The sequence below is a fragment of the Condylostylus longicornis genome, unplaced genomic scaffold (assembly GCF_029603195.1).
Source record: "Condylostylus longicornis isolate FDR11 unplaced genomic scaffold, ASM2960319v2 ptg000039l, whole genome shotgun sequence".
NCBI classification, from domain to species: domain Eukaryota; kingdom Metazoa; phylum Arthropoda; class Insecta; order Diptera; family Dolichopodidae; genus Condylostylus; species Condylostylus longicornis.
The window spans coordinates 436,050-453,289 of record NW_026578008.1 but is presented as its reverse complement, the minus strand read 5'-3'; the positions used below and the strand labels follow the sequence as shown (position 1 = coordinate 453,289).

The window sequence follows — 17,240 nt, the reverse complement described above, 5'->3', positions numbered from 1 at the left end:
TTCCAAGAGGGTTGCTTCAAATCATTTTGATATTACCATTTTATTTGAGAGCTTCAAGTTACAGTGATACTGTGATGGTTCACATCACACATTCAGAAACAACTGGCCTTATAAATATTGTTGATTTTTGTAATAACCACTCAGAAACATTTGCCCTTATATATTGCTTTTTCAGATAGAAATCGTACTATAGTGTTTTCGAACTGGAAAAACTTACATCAAACATTAATTTTTCATTGAAAAATTTGAGAAAAAATATGAATTTTTAGAATTGAACATCAAAATCTCGGAAATGCAGTCACAAATCTGCCATTTGTTTTCATCATTATCCATTTGAAATTATAATCTCTTTACTAAATATAACATTTATTTGAAAATTAAAGCAACTTGTCAGACTTATGTAGTACCATTTCAATAACTTATAAATATCTTATAAACAATATTAAGTATTTCTCATTAAGTTTCACGCTTAAAACACAATGCTCCTTAAAATTTTACAAAGAAGTTTCAATTCATTGTGTATGGCAACATTGACAATAAATTGTCATTACAAAAACTAAAATTTCCTTTGTTTTATTAAAACAAACAATGGAAAATCTTCAATAAACTCTTTCTATAAAAATAGAACAGCAAAAATAAGAAAAAAGCATGAATATAATTATGTTATCATTAACCAGAAATTGTAACGAAAAACTAGTTAAGTCGTAATATTCATTATTTACACAAATACAAGCATACACAAATAAATCATACAATATAAAAATGATTTGTTACATTTGGTGTAGTGTAGATTTGTAGAGAAGATGCTGATAATAGACAATGCAGGCATCTATTTATATTTATATTATAAACAGTCATAAAAGACCCACGTATACACAACAACATTTGTATGTGTAAGTATATATAAATATGATGATAATATTCATATTTAAATTTTTTCAGTGTTATCAATTTCAACATTTTAGTATGTGAAAATGTTATGTAGATATGTACAGGAAAATAATCAGATGTTTTCAAATAGATTTTTCTGTTTTCTGGATGGTATAAATAACAAAAGGAAAAAACATGTATGACAACATACTAAACAAGGAGTTTTGATACATGAGAAATCAAGATCTAAAATACGCACACTCACATTATATTTTATACATTTGTGTTTGTTTGTGTATTTTATATTGTACACAATATACATTGACTTAATTATATTTATTCTGTATATGAGTTGAGAGGTTATCTCTATCATAAATATATTTCCATCAGCTGATTATAAAATCTGAATAGATACAAAAATTTATAATTTTTTACTGAATTTTTTCTTTGAGTGTATTTGTTTGTTTATGATGAACATGACATTCATTTTATACTCTCACTTTTCAGCCGATTTTTATTGTTTTTTTCCGTAAGATTTAATTGGTTTTTATATTCTATGAAGTTGTAAAAAAAGGTGAAAGATAAATTTGTTCGAAAATTTTATTGGTATTAACCAAGTATTTAATTCATTAGTATTAATTTAATATTGATTAAATACGAAAGACGTCGTTTTTACTGAATTCGAATAGTTTTGCCAATTAAAATCTCAATTTTTCCATTTTTCAAATGGTTTTTATAAAATTTATAGGATCACAACTAGTTTTTTTTTCTATATACAGCAACAGACGTGTATTTTCTTTTGTCTGATGCACTTTAAGATCATTATATCTCTCGCTCTCTAAATGTCACGGCCATGTTATTCATAATTTCATAAAAAGATTATTAAACAGTATACTTATATGTGGTTAAATTTTATATTTTAAAGATTATATTTTATCTAACACATCTATGATACATGTATGTTATACACGTATAAATATTAATGCATATATGGCCTATATGAAAGAAAGAATTGGTTTTTTCTATTAGCAATAAATTGAAAACAGTGAAATCTAAATAATTATGAATACTAAGTTACAATTGAAAGAAAAAAAATAAAAGATTAATACGTTTCCGTATGATTTTAAACTTGTATGATATCAAACTTGTGTGATCACGAACTAGTTCAAACAAAAAGTTTATAAGAGAAAGTATTTTATTAAAATCAACTATTTAAACAATTTATAAATTTCTGTAACAAATATTAATTTTAATGATTTTTAATAATTAAATTTGTATGCAACCTATTGCACTATATTACTCTTAACTACAAGTAATGGAAACCTATTCCTACATATTTTCTTAAATCAATACAAAATAAATGAAAGTTGTATGATTCACACAGTTTTGTATGATTTGACAAAGGTTTGATTATAGTTTAATTTGATTATAAATATAGTTTGACTACAAACTTCGTAATCGCAATGCACAACATGTTTAAAATGTGTTTTACTGTGACAAAATTTTGTTCGGCTTTACGAAATTAATGAAATAGATTATAATAAAAATTTTATTATAAATAGTATAAATAAATAAAAATATGGTATAAACTGCGGTATTTGTACATAAATATGTGTGTATGCCTGCTCTCTATATTAATAAAAATAAAATATGTACTTAATTTAAATATTTTTCTTTCTCTCATTGCTTATTAGCATAGCAAATTTATTATAAAGAAGGTAAAATCTGGCATAGATAAAATACATTAATGTATACATATACTTATACTAGCACATAATGTAGACTTATTAATAAAATATGTATATATATAATATAAAACTAGAAGTTTTTAAATATTTATAAATAAATCGTCATCACAAATACATAAATATAAGCATTTATAGTTTCTATATTTATCCCATGCTGGGAAAAGAAAACAACGCATTGAAAATCATCATAATCATTATCATTATTATTATTATCATCATTATTATATCAATTTGTATATATTAGGATGTATTATAAAAATACCATCTCGACAACATTATCTCTTATATAGAGGAAAAGTAAATAAAAAACATTGTAGGAACCTGAAATTTTTAAAAGTAAAATGAAAATTTTGATTTCGTTAGTTTCTGATTGAATAACATAAGACCGGCTGGCTAATATAGAAAAAAAAAATTATATAAAGAAAGAGCGGAAATTTCATGTTTGATTTCTGTTCAAAATAAAAGTTGATGCCTTATATATATATGTATATATTTCTTTAATAATGTCTGGGATTCTTTAAAAAATTTACACTTCACTTGGAATTTATTAAAATCACACCTAAAATCTAAATGATTAAATAATATGAGAATTTTTTTCTTTTAAGTTTTCAAGTTACTTCATAAAATTTAATACTGAATTTATAAAAATAGGAAATTTAACAGAGTAAAATAATGAGGAAGTATAAATGAATAGATCTATACTTAAATTATTTGCATTTTGTTATCCTAATCTACTTATAGGAAAGCAAAAAATGAACAAAAAAAGAGATATGAATGATGTTTTAATATTGTGTTACTGACACCGCCAGGAAATTGAACTGAAATCATAATCTTATTGATGGTGAATAATAAAATGTCTGTAAAATAAATACCATATATCTTACAATTGTACAAATGTAATTAAAAAATAATGATTTTATGTTTTGAAATTTAATATGATGTATTCGACTTTTAAAAAGACATGTATGAATGTATTAAATACATGTTTGATGTTTAAGAAAAAATATTTGAATCATTAGAAAACCAAAATATTGTGCGATCAAATCTATTATTAAATCATTGCCAAACGGAACTTAATATTTTAGAAGTTTCCACAAATACCAAATCATACCCTATAGTTGAGAAATTATTTCGCCAAACCAAACTGTATAAATTAAAATTTTAAATTAAAAGTCAAATCTGCATTGTTACGCACGTACCTTAAAGTTTCATTGAATTGTTGTATTTGAATTGTTTGCGTTATATTTTCGAAAATATGCATAAAGACTGTTTTTTCCTGGCGAATTACATTCTGAATACCGAATTTTCGAGGACAAAACCAAATGAAAGATGCATTTTCTCAAAATAAATGTCCCATAATTGATTTTCCAATATACGAGTATATAAGGAGTTTTTATTAAAATCACATTTCGTCTTAATCGATTCCATTTACATTTTCTAGGACAAAGAAGCATCAACTATTTTGAAATATTCACCTTCATTGTACAAGAATTAAGGTACACTATCGAAAGCTATCATGCGAATCGATAAAAAAATGAATTCTTCTAAATATACTGGAATCTATAAAGCTCCATATGGATCAATTTTCAAAAAATTTCAAAACGCTTAATTTTCCAAATAAGTTTAAGAGTTATTTAATTTTTGACTATTCATTACACCAGGGCATATTGATCGGAAAATTAATGTAGTATAATGTTCCATTGTACACACCTTTCGCAAATTCTGTTAAAAAAAACACGCAGCATTTACGTCTCTTACTCTTAAAGATAAAATTAAAAAAAATTTACGAACTAACTATTGCTACCTTTGCCATTAACTACTAAACAATGCAAAAGTTCGATATCCTCTCATATGATATTGATTTCTTAGGAATCCTTTCTACTTTTGTTAAGTTAATTAAAAATGAAATCTCATTCCTTTTAAATGTGATTCTTTACTAAGTATAGTCGCAGTTTTTATTTTGTACTTACATTTTTCAATAAAATGACAATCCCTGGAAAGAAAAATAATACGCAAATACTTTTCTATCCCAGACAGTAAATATTTAATTACAAAAATTGCGTTTTTACTTAAAATTTATAACAAATGCACATTGCTTTTTTACTATTTTATAAAAGGATATTATTTCAATATTCTTTTAACTGAAAAAAATAATAAAAGAATACAAACAACAATTAAAAATTTTACGATAACAACGACGTCAAACTAACAAAGTTTTCTATTAAATTAAATTCAAAAATTAAGAACTAAAATAATTTTAATTTTTTTCTTACTAGGTACTTTTAAACACAAAATGGAACACTTGTTATAGCAAACAACAAAAAACAGCAGAGCATAGCAATAAAACTTGATTTTTTACGCGAATATTTAACTCTGCGCTCAAAGTAATAACAATTGCATTTCACTTTTATTTCAAAGTAAGTAAAACAGGTAAAAACAAGAAAAACAAAAAGGGATTTTTAAATGAAAATTTTTAAGTGCACTTGCCCTTAAAACTGTAATATAAAAATAGTTTCTCTTTTTTTTGTTTCTTGTAATTAAACAGAAACTAAATCTTTAATATTTACTCTTCTTTACTCATTTAAAATTAATAATTACTTATGCTATGTCATTATGTGTATGCATTGAGTAAATCAGAAGAACTCTCTTTAGGTAAACAATTAATTATAAAAAAAAAATTTTTTCTGCACCTGTAATCTGCAATATTATCGGAAAGGTACCTTTTAAATATTAATATTTTTCTCTGTAATATTCTCTCTTTCTCTTTACTTATTTCTCTTTCATTATTGATTTTAAATGCACAAAAATTTTCTCTCTTTTTCTCACTTTATTTGTATTCTCTATTACTCTCCTAATATATACGTTACAACATACTATGTATAATCGTTATACAGTGAAATCTCTATATAACGTAATCCGAAGCTAAATGTAAATCAATGTAATGTAAATCTCTATTTAGTAATAATTTTGCATTCGCCGATTCTCAATATCACAAAATTTTTGCATAATGAAAAAAATTCGGTATATAGAGAATCTACTGTATTAATAAATCACAACATTTTTATCAATAAACATTAATTTTCTTCCAAGAAAACGCTGCGTAAACAAAAAAGAAATAAAAGCAGATTCGATTTTTCGAATCCTTAGACAACTCTTTGAGACCTTGTTTTTCGTTTGTTTTAATTTCGGTTTTTTTTTCTTTTCCTTTATCGAAATACAATAGAGAATTGTAAAATAAAACCTTTATTTTATCCTGAAAATAAAATACTATTTACGTTTACCATAAACTTCGAAATGAAAACAAAATATTAAAAGGACATGATAGTCTAATAGCCATCGTCTCCGAATGAAGAAAAAAAATATTTTATACTTTTAAAGAACTTATATAACCTTTCGAATATAGCAATAAAACAAATGAACAGAATAAACAAACAACACAGCAAGGTATATGAGAAAATTTAAAAAAATTTTCCGCCTTTGCTCAAGGATACATTTTTTTTTTTTGTATACTGCATTAACTTTAAAGCTTATATATTCGAGAAAATAAAATAAACAGCTGGTTAAGGAAAAAAAAAATTATTATTTTTTTTTTACATTTTTAAAAGCGGTAAAATCAATGAGATTCCTTGCAGCAAAAATATTCAAGAGCAAAGAACTGTTTTTTCTCTACAATTCAAAGTATCCTGAATAAGAACAAGTAAAAACAAAAAAAAAAAGAGAAATTATTTCAGGACGCAATCGTCGTCATTGAATAATATTATGTGTATATCATCATGATTTTTTGTTCATGCAAATGTATTGAAGTCCTTACGTAGTTATAAAATATTTCAACGTAGGTGGATACACAAAATTGTGTGTATATTTTGTAGTTGAAACTAATTATTATTATGTATACACGTTACGTATAAAATTTATATATAGAGAATATTTAAGTAAATGGAATGTAGATATTTTCAATGACGTCTTAATTTTTATTCAGTTAATATTGTACATTTTGACTAAATAACGCCTTACAGCGTATATTCAATTTGCAATGATAAATTTGTTTTGATCCTTGAGACTGAACCAATATCATTTATTCTGTAAAATAGTAAAACAGAACGACAGTATCTACTCTAATGTGAGCAGAACCATGATCGATTGCAATCTGTGTTATACTAATGGTATTTAGCTGTACTATTAGATTTAGTCATACACGAAAGAGCAAAAACAATCTATTTGAAAATTTGTTTTAAATTTGGAAAAATTAATAGAGATTAGTTTTATATTGCAGAGTACTCTTATTAACACACAATTTGAGATAATCGTTTGTTGTTTTGGGTTAGGCGTAGCGTGGCGCTACTGACTACTCAACAGTGAGTAGCGCCGTCTTTAATGATACCACTTTCCATGATAACCATTGCCTTATTGCGTGTTATCAAACGCAACGCATGCTTTAGGTACATCGTATTTGTTTAGAAATGTTCTCGTTTTCGCATTAAGTGAAACGGCCCGAAATAGTTAGTTATCATAAAGTTCCCTCTTCCAATTTTTATTTGCCTAGGAATGACGCAGCAAGTGCTCCATCTCATAGGTCTATTTTGTCTGCAGTAGCATAATGATATAATGATATTAAATAAAAGTAAAATATAAAATTGCAAAATAACGCCACTAACTACGTTCTTTTGTTCAACGATATTAAATAGACATCGAGTGGTAAATAAGTTTTCGAGACCTTATCCAATTCAAAAGTTGATCAATTTACTACCTTCAGAGGCTTGTTTAAGAAAAACGGTAATGACTGAGTGTTAGACACAGGAATGTCCGCAAATATACAAGCCGATTTTTCGCTAAAAAAACTTTCTGTTGAATGCAAAAAAATTCTCTTAAAAACTCGGCATATGAAATGAATGCAATCACAATACTTCCCTTGTTTCACTTAATTCGATCGGTAAGAAAATATGTATTTTGCTTTAACTTTATTTGTATCCTTGTTTTTACAACAAAGGAATTGATTTTTCATAATGTTTATCCTTGTTTTCCTTAAGAAATTCATAGAATATCCTTATCTTGAACAGACTTAATATAAACAAATTATACTTATTTTTATTTAAGGATTCTATATTATGCGTGTATTGTTAATACAACTGTAAAGAAAAATAAACATATAGTTTTTCATTTTAAATAGAAAAGTTGAAAATTTTTCTGCTTTTTGCGTTCTTGATCGATTTTTACCCTTAAGATAGGAGAAACAAAGAACAATAACAAAAAATAAGAACAATGAAAATTGAAAAAATGAAAAAATTCTATTTTCATTTAAGGACATTCAAAGGACATCTCTTATTCATTTTGGTCCCTTTACATTATTATCTTCTTCTTCTTCTTCTATTTTCTGTTGTCAATATATTGATATTATGCCGCATTTTTTATCCATCCCACAATATTCTTTATATTTCATTATAAAATCCCCTTCCCTAAAAATAAATATTAATATTGATGTCCATTTTTATTCATTTTATATTTGTACATAAATATTTACGTATAAATATTGTGATATAAGGTCAAAGAAGGATAAAAATCTTCATTTTGCGCCTTTTTTAATACATGGATTGAAATATTCGAAAACCTATCATCTCTAAAGTAAAAATTTTTCAATATAGCAATTTAAAAAATTTAAAACAAGGCCCTACACATTCACGGATTTTTTTCATTATATTAAATTAAGGTTCATTACTAGCTTTTTCAGGTTTTTACATGATGTATGAATCCAGCATATCCACAATCAACCTTCAATCGACATCATTATTTTATGCCACTCGCAAGATGTTTAAGTTTATTAACTTTGGTTCGCTAACTCGCACATCGTTTCCAAAAAAGATACTTTTTATAGTAAAATAAAACGTTCTACGGCAGACATTTTAATTCGATAAAGTATCCCGACCCGTGCAATATTTTCAATTTTAAATTCGACGGCCCTTAATAGATCCCATATTTTTTATGTCTTCATGTATCATTTCATTCATATTTCTGATGTTTTCCATAATAAATTTCCCTCACTAACTAAAATTGGTCGAAAACGGGGTTATTGGTTATTTTCAAAAATCCACAGTACATTTACTAATGTGAATCCAGAGAGCCTCAAATAAGAACGGCCCCAAATACAGAAGTATGTGTACATATAACAATAATAAATGAATTAACATAATTCTTATATTTGCAAATTTAATAGAATTTGGTTAAAAATTTTAAGGGAGAATCATACATAAATTTGCCCATTGTGGTGTATAGTATCCAAACAAAATAACATACATACAAAATATAACTATACTTGTATAAAAAAATAACATTATCAATAAAATAATTACATTAGTATATATAACTTTGAGGTCTTCATATATGAATTTATTTTAAAGGAGGTTAATATTATTCGATTTTCTTGAATAATAATGCCCATGGGAAACTTGTGTTAAAATAATAAAATTTATGTATGTAGTATTATGCTTATATATATATATATAATGAAAAATTATTGCAAATAAAATACTCTCATTATTATAGGTAATTAATGTCATTTTATTCGACAAATCTAATTATTATAATAATGAAATAATTGGAATTACTTATAGGAATATAATGTACATATGGGTAATTATGGGGATAATTTTTATATTTTATACTTAATTAGTATTCTGAAATTAATTGAGAATGTTTTAATTTGATTATAGATTTTCTCTATTGAAATATTATTAAATGATTATTTAATAAAAGTAGGTTCTTAATATGCACAAGATAACCACATTTAAAAGCTAATTATTTCATTATGCGGCATATTATTATTATAACCGTCCCGTGCTAACTAGAACCATGTGAAATTGGCTTGGAATAGATATGAATTGCGTAAATCCGACTATAAACTGGCAGTTAATGTTTTCATTCACTTAGATACAACAAGTCTTACAATTTTTCATCTTGAGTTCCATAATATATAAAAAATAAATAATGTATTTAAACTCGGTTTTCAAATTTAAATTAGAATTTTATATTCAAGCTGAATTCAAGAATTCTAATCAGAATCCGATTTAATAACATCATTATATTCGAGTTTTAATAATTTGCCAGGGTAGAAAAGTTGCCAAATAAGTACTCTAATTTCGAAATTAGAGCGCTATGATATTTAAACACAATCGAACTTACGATTTGTTATAGTTAAATTGTATGCTAATATTAAAAGTCAAATATTCTATTGTATACATATAATATTTAGGCACGCGATGTAGGAGCATCTATATATAGAAATATGTACAAATTTTTTTTTCCATATTAATCATAAAAATATAGATCAAATGACAAAAAACACATATTTTTCAATAAATGTGCGCGCAAATGTTTTAAAACTCAGTAAAACTCGGCTTAACGCAACCTTTTTCAAACGCAAAATTCGCATTGTTTGATATGCTAACTCAATGATTTCACAACGGTTCTTAAATCTTATACAGTTAAGAAGTAAATTGTTAAATATTAATTTGCTAAATAGAATATTGTGTTACAACACTGCAATTTTGAAATTTAGAAAATTAATTTCAACAACACCTTATGCAATATAAATTATACGGTGCACTAAACGATTAAAGGTACTAGTCAACATGTTCCACACACAAATCTTTTTATAAATCAATTTCGTCTAATAAATAAAATTACTTTAGAACTCATTTCCTTTAAGAATTATTTAGAACCTTTAAAAATTAGTTTAAGACTATTAAAAATTTTCAACTGCCAAATTGTTAAATTTATAAAGTCACGATCCACAGTCATATTTGTTTTCTTTTTAAATTAGTACAACATTTAAATTTTTTTTTTGCAGAACATTTTTGACTGAAAAACTATTTCTAACTTATTTATTCAATCCTCTAAATATTCTCTATAAACATTTGGAACGTTCGTATTCAGAACTCTTTTATTTGCAAAGTTTGCAAATTATCTTCTTCCTTTTTTAGCATAATTGCTTATAAAAAAGGGAGATAAAAATTAAAATTAAAATTTCTTGCCAGTTTTTTAAACAATCTATTTTATGCTATCTATTTCTTTCTAATATAACTTCATTATAGTTCTAACCATATGTGTTATTTCATTATATTTGCAAAACTATACACTTTCACATGAAATTATTTTTGTGTGATTTAGATATTTAGGTAAGCACGTGCCATGCCATTCAGTAAAATTTAAGTATGTACATCATATGTTGAAAATTTTTAATTTAATTTAAATTAGTTCAAAGCATATAATCTGGGTCATACTATAATAATTTTTAACTAAAAATAATATGCTAACGAGTTGATTTTATACTAGGTTCTAATTTCATTTTTCTATTTAACTAAGTATGTACTTAATAATTCGGAATTTAATATGAGTATGTCAGGCTTTACCAAAAGGCATACACATATGTGATTGTTATTTATACTTATCGTGTGTTGAAAGAAATTAGGCAATATTTTACTGTTTGCAAATATAATTTTATTTTAAAATTGAAAATGAGTAAAACAAAAAAGAAGAGAAAATTTTGTTAAATGTATTTTGTAGTTCAAAATCAAATTAAAATTAAAATACTCTCTTTTAAGTATGTCAGAAAAAAGAAAACGTACGGGATTATTAATTTGCCTTACTACAATATAGGGTAAAAGTTTACTACATTTATAACTTCATATTTATTCTCTACCGTTTCGTTAGCATTTTATCTGTATTCAGTAGACAAAACTACCTAACTGAACCATGCATATTTGGAAAAGTAATAGACATCAAAACAAAAAATTTTTAAAACTTCTAGATCAAAATTTTTGTGCGAATTCGGCTAACATATTTCTGTCTTAAAATTACTTAATTATTAATAATTACAAATTTCTCGAAGCCCTGTTAAGTGGGTATTGCGTGGAAAAATTTGAATTTTTTGGCCGAAAGCAATAAGTTTTGTATATTACCCTTAAACTTTTATTTTGTATATTGTTGATGGTCACTTGGGTAAAAAAAAAATCTTCCAAAAATTAAAAAGATTAAATTAAAATGCCTATAATTTTTTAACAACCAGTCATAGAACAACAAAATTAACTCTTTACCTCCATCTATATCCATAATTGCAATTTTAACATGAAATACCTACGCCTACATTCTTTGATCAACCTTTGATTTTCACTCAATTTCTTGTAACGAAATAAAGTTATAAAAATTTAAAATTTTGAATATCTTAAAATTATATTAAAAATTTTATAATAAACTTCTGACAGTATCATGTGAAAATCAGTAGAAATAATGGTACTTAATACGTAAATAAATTACACCCAATAAATGTGGATTAAATGAATGTTATGAATTAGGAGATCAGAATTTTTAAGCAACAAAATGAATTTTTCCAGTCCAGTTTGAAAAAATCAAATTTCCTTTTTCTTTTTTTTGGTTTTCTCATTTCAGTGCATTTTACCCAGAAAATAAATCCTTAATAACATTTTATAAAAACCTGTCCGAAAAATGAAAAACACGAAAAAATAAGTAAGAAAAACAAAAAAAAAAAAAGGAATGAAGAAAATCTTTCCAAGGCAACCCAAAAAAAAAAATTTTTAATTCCAGTCACGATTTATAATACCATTTAAATAAATCCTATTCATATACTTATGCACACATACTTAAAAATGTAGCCGAAAACAAGGAGTAAGAAGCAAAAACAAAATGAAAAATAAGTACTTGCAAAAATTCCCAGTATAGCTTAGATAAAAATTCAATCCCATTATCTAGCAAAAGAAATCCATGTTTTCTTTTTTTTACCTATTTTCCATTCGCATTTTAATAGGATAGTAAATTTTATAGTCCCATTTATAATGTAAGAGAATAATAATCTGGCATATATTATATAAGGTGAAATAAAGCTAACAATGCTGTTTTATACCATATGCATCCGAAATTTTGGAACAGTGTACAGAAGGAAGTTTGGAAAACTATCCACATATATATAGTTTCAAAGTTTGAATGCGTTGCGTTGTCTTTTGAAAACGCTTGGAATAATCGTGAATTTCAGCTAATTGGTAGACAGTGCATAAACATAGTGTTGAGATTTAACTTCATAAAAGCTCGGGTTGAACTTTAAAAAAGTTGCAATTTAATTTCATAAAAACTGCGGTTTACCTTTATTTAATATTCGTATTGATTTTATAAAAGTGCCTTGACTGAATTCGGCACATGAGAAAGGCGCAAGCTTAATTAAATTTGAAAAACCTATTACTGAATTATCCGACTTCAGAATCCACTGGGCGTACATAATACTTTTCTATTATTTAAAAATATCAAAAAACATAAAAATTCAGAAACAAAAAAAGAATGATGGTTTTTTGCAGACTCAGACTTATTTTACATTATCCTAAGATTAGTCAGAGTCTACTTAGCATATTAAATTTTACAATTTTTGTTCCACCTTTCTTTATCGAATTTTGCTATTTTAATAAAAAAAATCCAAAAAATAAAAAAAAAACTGTCTATTTCTTTTTCAGTTTTATTGCATTGTTCCTTTAGAGTCTGAAGACATTTGAACATTGGAAAAAAAGGAGGAAAATTTTCAATTTAATTTCCTTTCCTTTTGTTTTTTTCTTTTCATGGTTTAAGTATCCTTTTTGTCTAATTTTTTATTTTATCATCGTTTTATTTTAAGGTACGCTTTGAAGTCTTCAGGATTAATGGAACATTTTACTATTATCGTTTGTTAATTTTCCCGATTTCAATTCGGCCAAGTTTAATAATCAAAGCCTTGGCATACCGTAAAGAAAAGTATATTATATGATGTATTTTGAAGGCCTATAACATGCAATTTGATTACAGAAAAATTTAATTTGAGAAAAATTAAAGTTTGACGTTTATGTTAGATTATAAGCAATACAAATTAGAGCTACAAAAATTTGATGGAGTAGAGTTTGAAGATTTACCGTTACGAAATTTCCTTAATAGTCTAAAATGGAAGAATACTTCTTCCTTTGGCAGATTACTTATGGTGACAAGACTCTGGATATACAAGAAATTCAGAGAATTTATATTATAACTCTCAGCAAAATCAAAAACAAAATATTATTATTAAAGCTCTCCCTGGAGACCTATCCCCCTAATTAATGAACTAATGAAGTTATTCTTGCAACACCTTAGATCCCATCACAGAAATGTTGAGACTATACATTTTACATTCAAGACTTAATTTCCAGAGGTGTTTCTCCAGCATTTATAAAATCTTCTTGCGTTCAACTCAAATTTAATTATAATTTGTAAAATTTCGTATAACACCAAAAAGTTCGAGAAAATCATTTAAGTAAAATTTTATCCGAAAATTCGTTTTGCTTTATTTTTAATAAGAATTAAGTTTAAAGCTTTATTCCCCCCCCCCCCCCTTTCTTTTATTTTTTTGTTTCCTTTTCTTTAAAAATTTCAATGTTAAAAATTTTAGGTTCAATATTTTCGGTTTTTTTCTATACAAAATTGAATATTATGAAAACTGTGCTCCTGTTATCAAATCCTTGAGAAAATATGCAAACACATGAAAACATAATAAAAAAAAAAACTGAAACATAAAATTTATATAACTGAAAAGTCACAAAAAAAAGAGAATAAAATTATAATTTTCATATAAAATAATAAAAAACACAAATAAATAAAAAAAAATAACGCCCCATAACCATAAAATAAAAGAGGATGAGGATGTGGGGAAAAAAAAATGATTTTATCATAATTTAAAGATAAAAAAAACTAAAATCAAATATAGAATCAAAAAATTCGCTCGTTTACAACATCGGAACACCAATAATATTAAAGCTATTACAATATAAATGAGGAGCAAGGCCAAAGCCTGAAAGAAAAACAACAAACAAAAAAAATAAACTGCACGCACGTATATACACAACAGTCTCAATGTAATAATAATGATAAATATCCTTAAAAAAGGATAAATACAAAAAAATTTATACACTTACTTACACATGGAATAAATGAAAAGAACAAAGAAAAATTATTAAGAATTTTGAAGAAGAAGAAAAACAAAAAATTTATTCAAAACTTTTGTATAAGAATTAAGAAAACACAGAAAAAGAAATTTACAAATTATTTTTATAAAAGAAAGAGGAAGATTTGCTTTTCAAACAAGTGTACAAATTTTTTGGAAAATTTATACTTTACATAATAATTTTGTTTGCTTGCCTTAGGAGAGACTGAGGTAAAGAAGAACTTTTCACAAAAAATTTCATGTATGTATTTATGCGTAATATGAATCAAGTACTTATTGTTATTTTTAAAACAAAAAATTAAAATTCTATTGAAACGAAAATAAAATTTGAATTAATTTTTTTTCTTAACTTATATTCACAAATATAAGTAAGTACGAATTTCAAATTATATGATATTATTTCTTAAATTTACATTTCAAAGATATTTTGCTCCGATATAGATACTTATAAGAATTTAGAATATTTTATTTTCAAATTAAATTTTTAATTTTAACTTTCTTGTATATGGAAAAAATGCTTAACGTATACACTTAGTGCACGAGGACTGATTTAATACGTGACATACAACAAATTAGATTTGATTTTATTTCTGTTCTTGGAAAGTAAAATTCGAATTGACGTAATTATTTATAAGGATAATATTAAAAATTTTAATAAGAGAAACAAATGAGAGAAAACATACTATTATTTTTTTCATATTTGAGAAATATTATGTAATAAGTAATTTGCAATATTAGAGTGTGCTCAATTCGATGAGAATTATTTCTCTTTATATTTCTCTTGTATTAATTTTTAATCTCATAATTGCAAATGAACGATTGAAAGTACGATTGAAAATTTTACGATTTTGGAAGCTATTTAAACAAAATTTCGTTTTATACTTATTCTAAATAGATGTTGGGCCTGAATAGAGTATTGTTGCAATTGTAAAAAGCAGATAAAATAAAATTTGGAATCTGTATGGCAGCTTTGAGAACCGGTTATCGCATATAAATTAAATGTTATTCTGATAATTTTCATAAAAATTTGTATAGCCTTCTAATCTTAAGATTTTTCTCTAAAATTTTAAAACCTGAATTTTTTATACGATAACCAGATATTTCTTAAAACTGTATTGGTCTCACTTATTCTTAATTTCTTTTTCATAATTTAACAATTGAGAGGTCCTTTTTCGTACAAAACAACAATAAATTTATAAGAATTTTTGAACTGAAGAGGACAATAATTACTTATGCATTATTCTGCTATTTTAAGCTTGTTTTCGAATTAATTTTTTTTTTGCAGAAAAACCACCCAATTTCTGACTTCTCAATTTCCATTTTACCTAGTACCCACACAATTTCTGATTTCATTTTTTAAATCTTTATTTTATTTTATAGGAATTGGGGCCCACATTTTGTATTTGAATCATTTTATACAACTGTAAAATAATTTAAATTGTATGTCATAACAGTCACTAATTTTCTAAACATAAATCTTTTTTCATTTTTAAGAAGAAAAACCTACACAATTTCGTAAAAATTTTTGTATACTTAATAGAAATTTTATTTTAATTTGATTTTAATCTAATAATACAAATTTATTTTGATAATAATTACGATTGCAATGTTTTTTATAGACTACAAAGAAGGTTGATCTTACATTTAAAAATAAATTTTACGATTCTGAAGAATGAAGAATTGACGGTGGGCTTCACATAATGTGAACGATTTAAAAAAAAGCATAGAAATTTTAAGTACCTATCTTAATTTATAAAAGTTATTCTTCTGTAAAAGTTTAGGAGCACTTTTCTTATTATTTAATTGACTCTAATGAGGTATATTTAAAATATGTATCAATAAAATTCATAATTTTCCGAAATAAAATTTCTTTCTTCTCTCAAGCTGAGTTAAAAAATTACCATAATCTATGATTACATTATATAATCAATTAATTTTGATAATATATTAATAATAGACAAACTGTCCATCATTTACATAATATAGGTTAGGGCAATCCAATAGAAATTCGAAATAAATTGTATACAAAACAGGCATCATAAAATTTCTGTGCAAAAAATCAAAATCGAATAAAACGAAAAAATTATTTTGTGTGTTTCAAGTTCAAAGGTTTAAAGTCATTTGTAGGAAAACTTGAAGATTGAACGTATGATATCGGATTTGTTGGACCGAGATCAAAATTTTTATTTAATAATTTTATTTTATCCTCAGGTTTTAAAGAGTCTGTTATAAATTTTTTCATTAGAATTTGTCTAAATATAACCACGTTTTCGATATCGTAAGCTTTTCAAAAAAAAAATTATTAAAAAGACATTTTTTTTAACTCTCAATTGACTACCTTAAAATTGTCCAAATGAAACTAAATTTCGCTTGCTTATAGTTTTGGCACCAGAGAATTCAATAAACCTTAAAACTCAGTTTTGTAGTAATTCGACTTATGCCATTTTCGCCACAAATTTCTCAACTCTTCATACCCAAATACAAAAGAGAGATTTTCCATTTAAAAGAAAAACAAAAAAATATAATAGAATTTTTTTCATAAAACGTCACCTTGCGTCTTTTTTTTTTTTATTTATTTTCATATTAGAATTCTTTAATATACGAAAAATATACGTATATATATA

The 17,240-nt window shown here is 25.0% G+C and overlaps 1 protein-coding gene across 1 annotated transcript in view; it reads right to left on the bottom strand.

Annotated features, from left to right (window-relative positions):
• Positions 1-17,240, bottom strand: part of LOC129609416 (solute carrier organic anion transporter family member 74D) — a 165,847-nt gene that overhangs the window by 142,395 nt on the left and 6,212 nt on the right. The gene's annotated exons all lie outside the window — the stretch shown is intronic.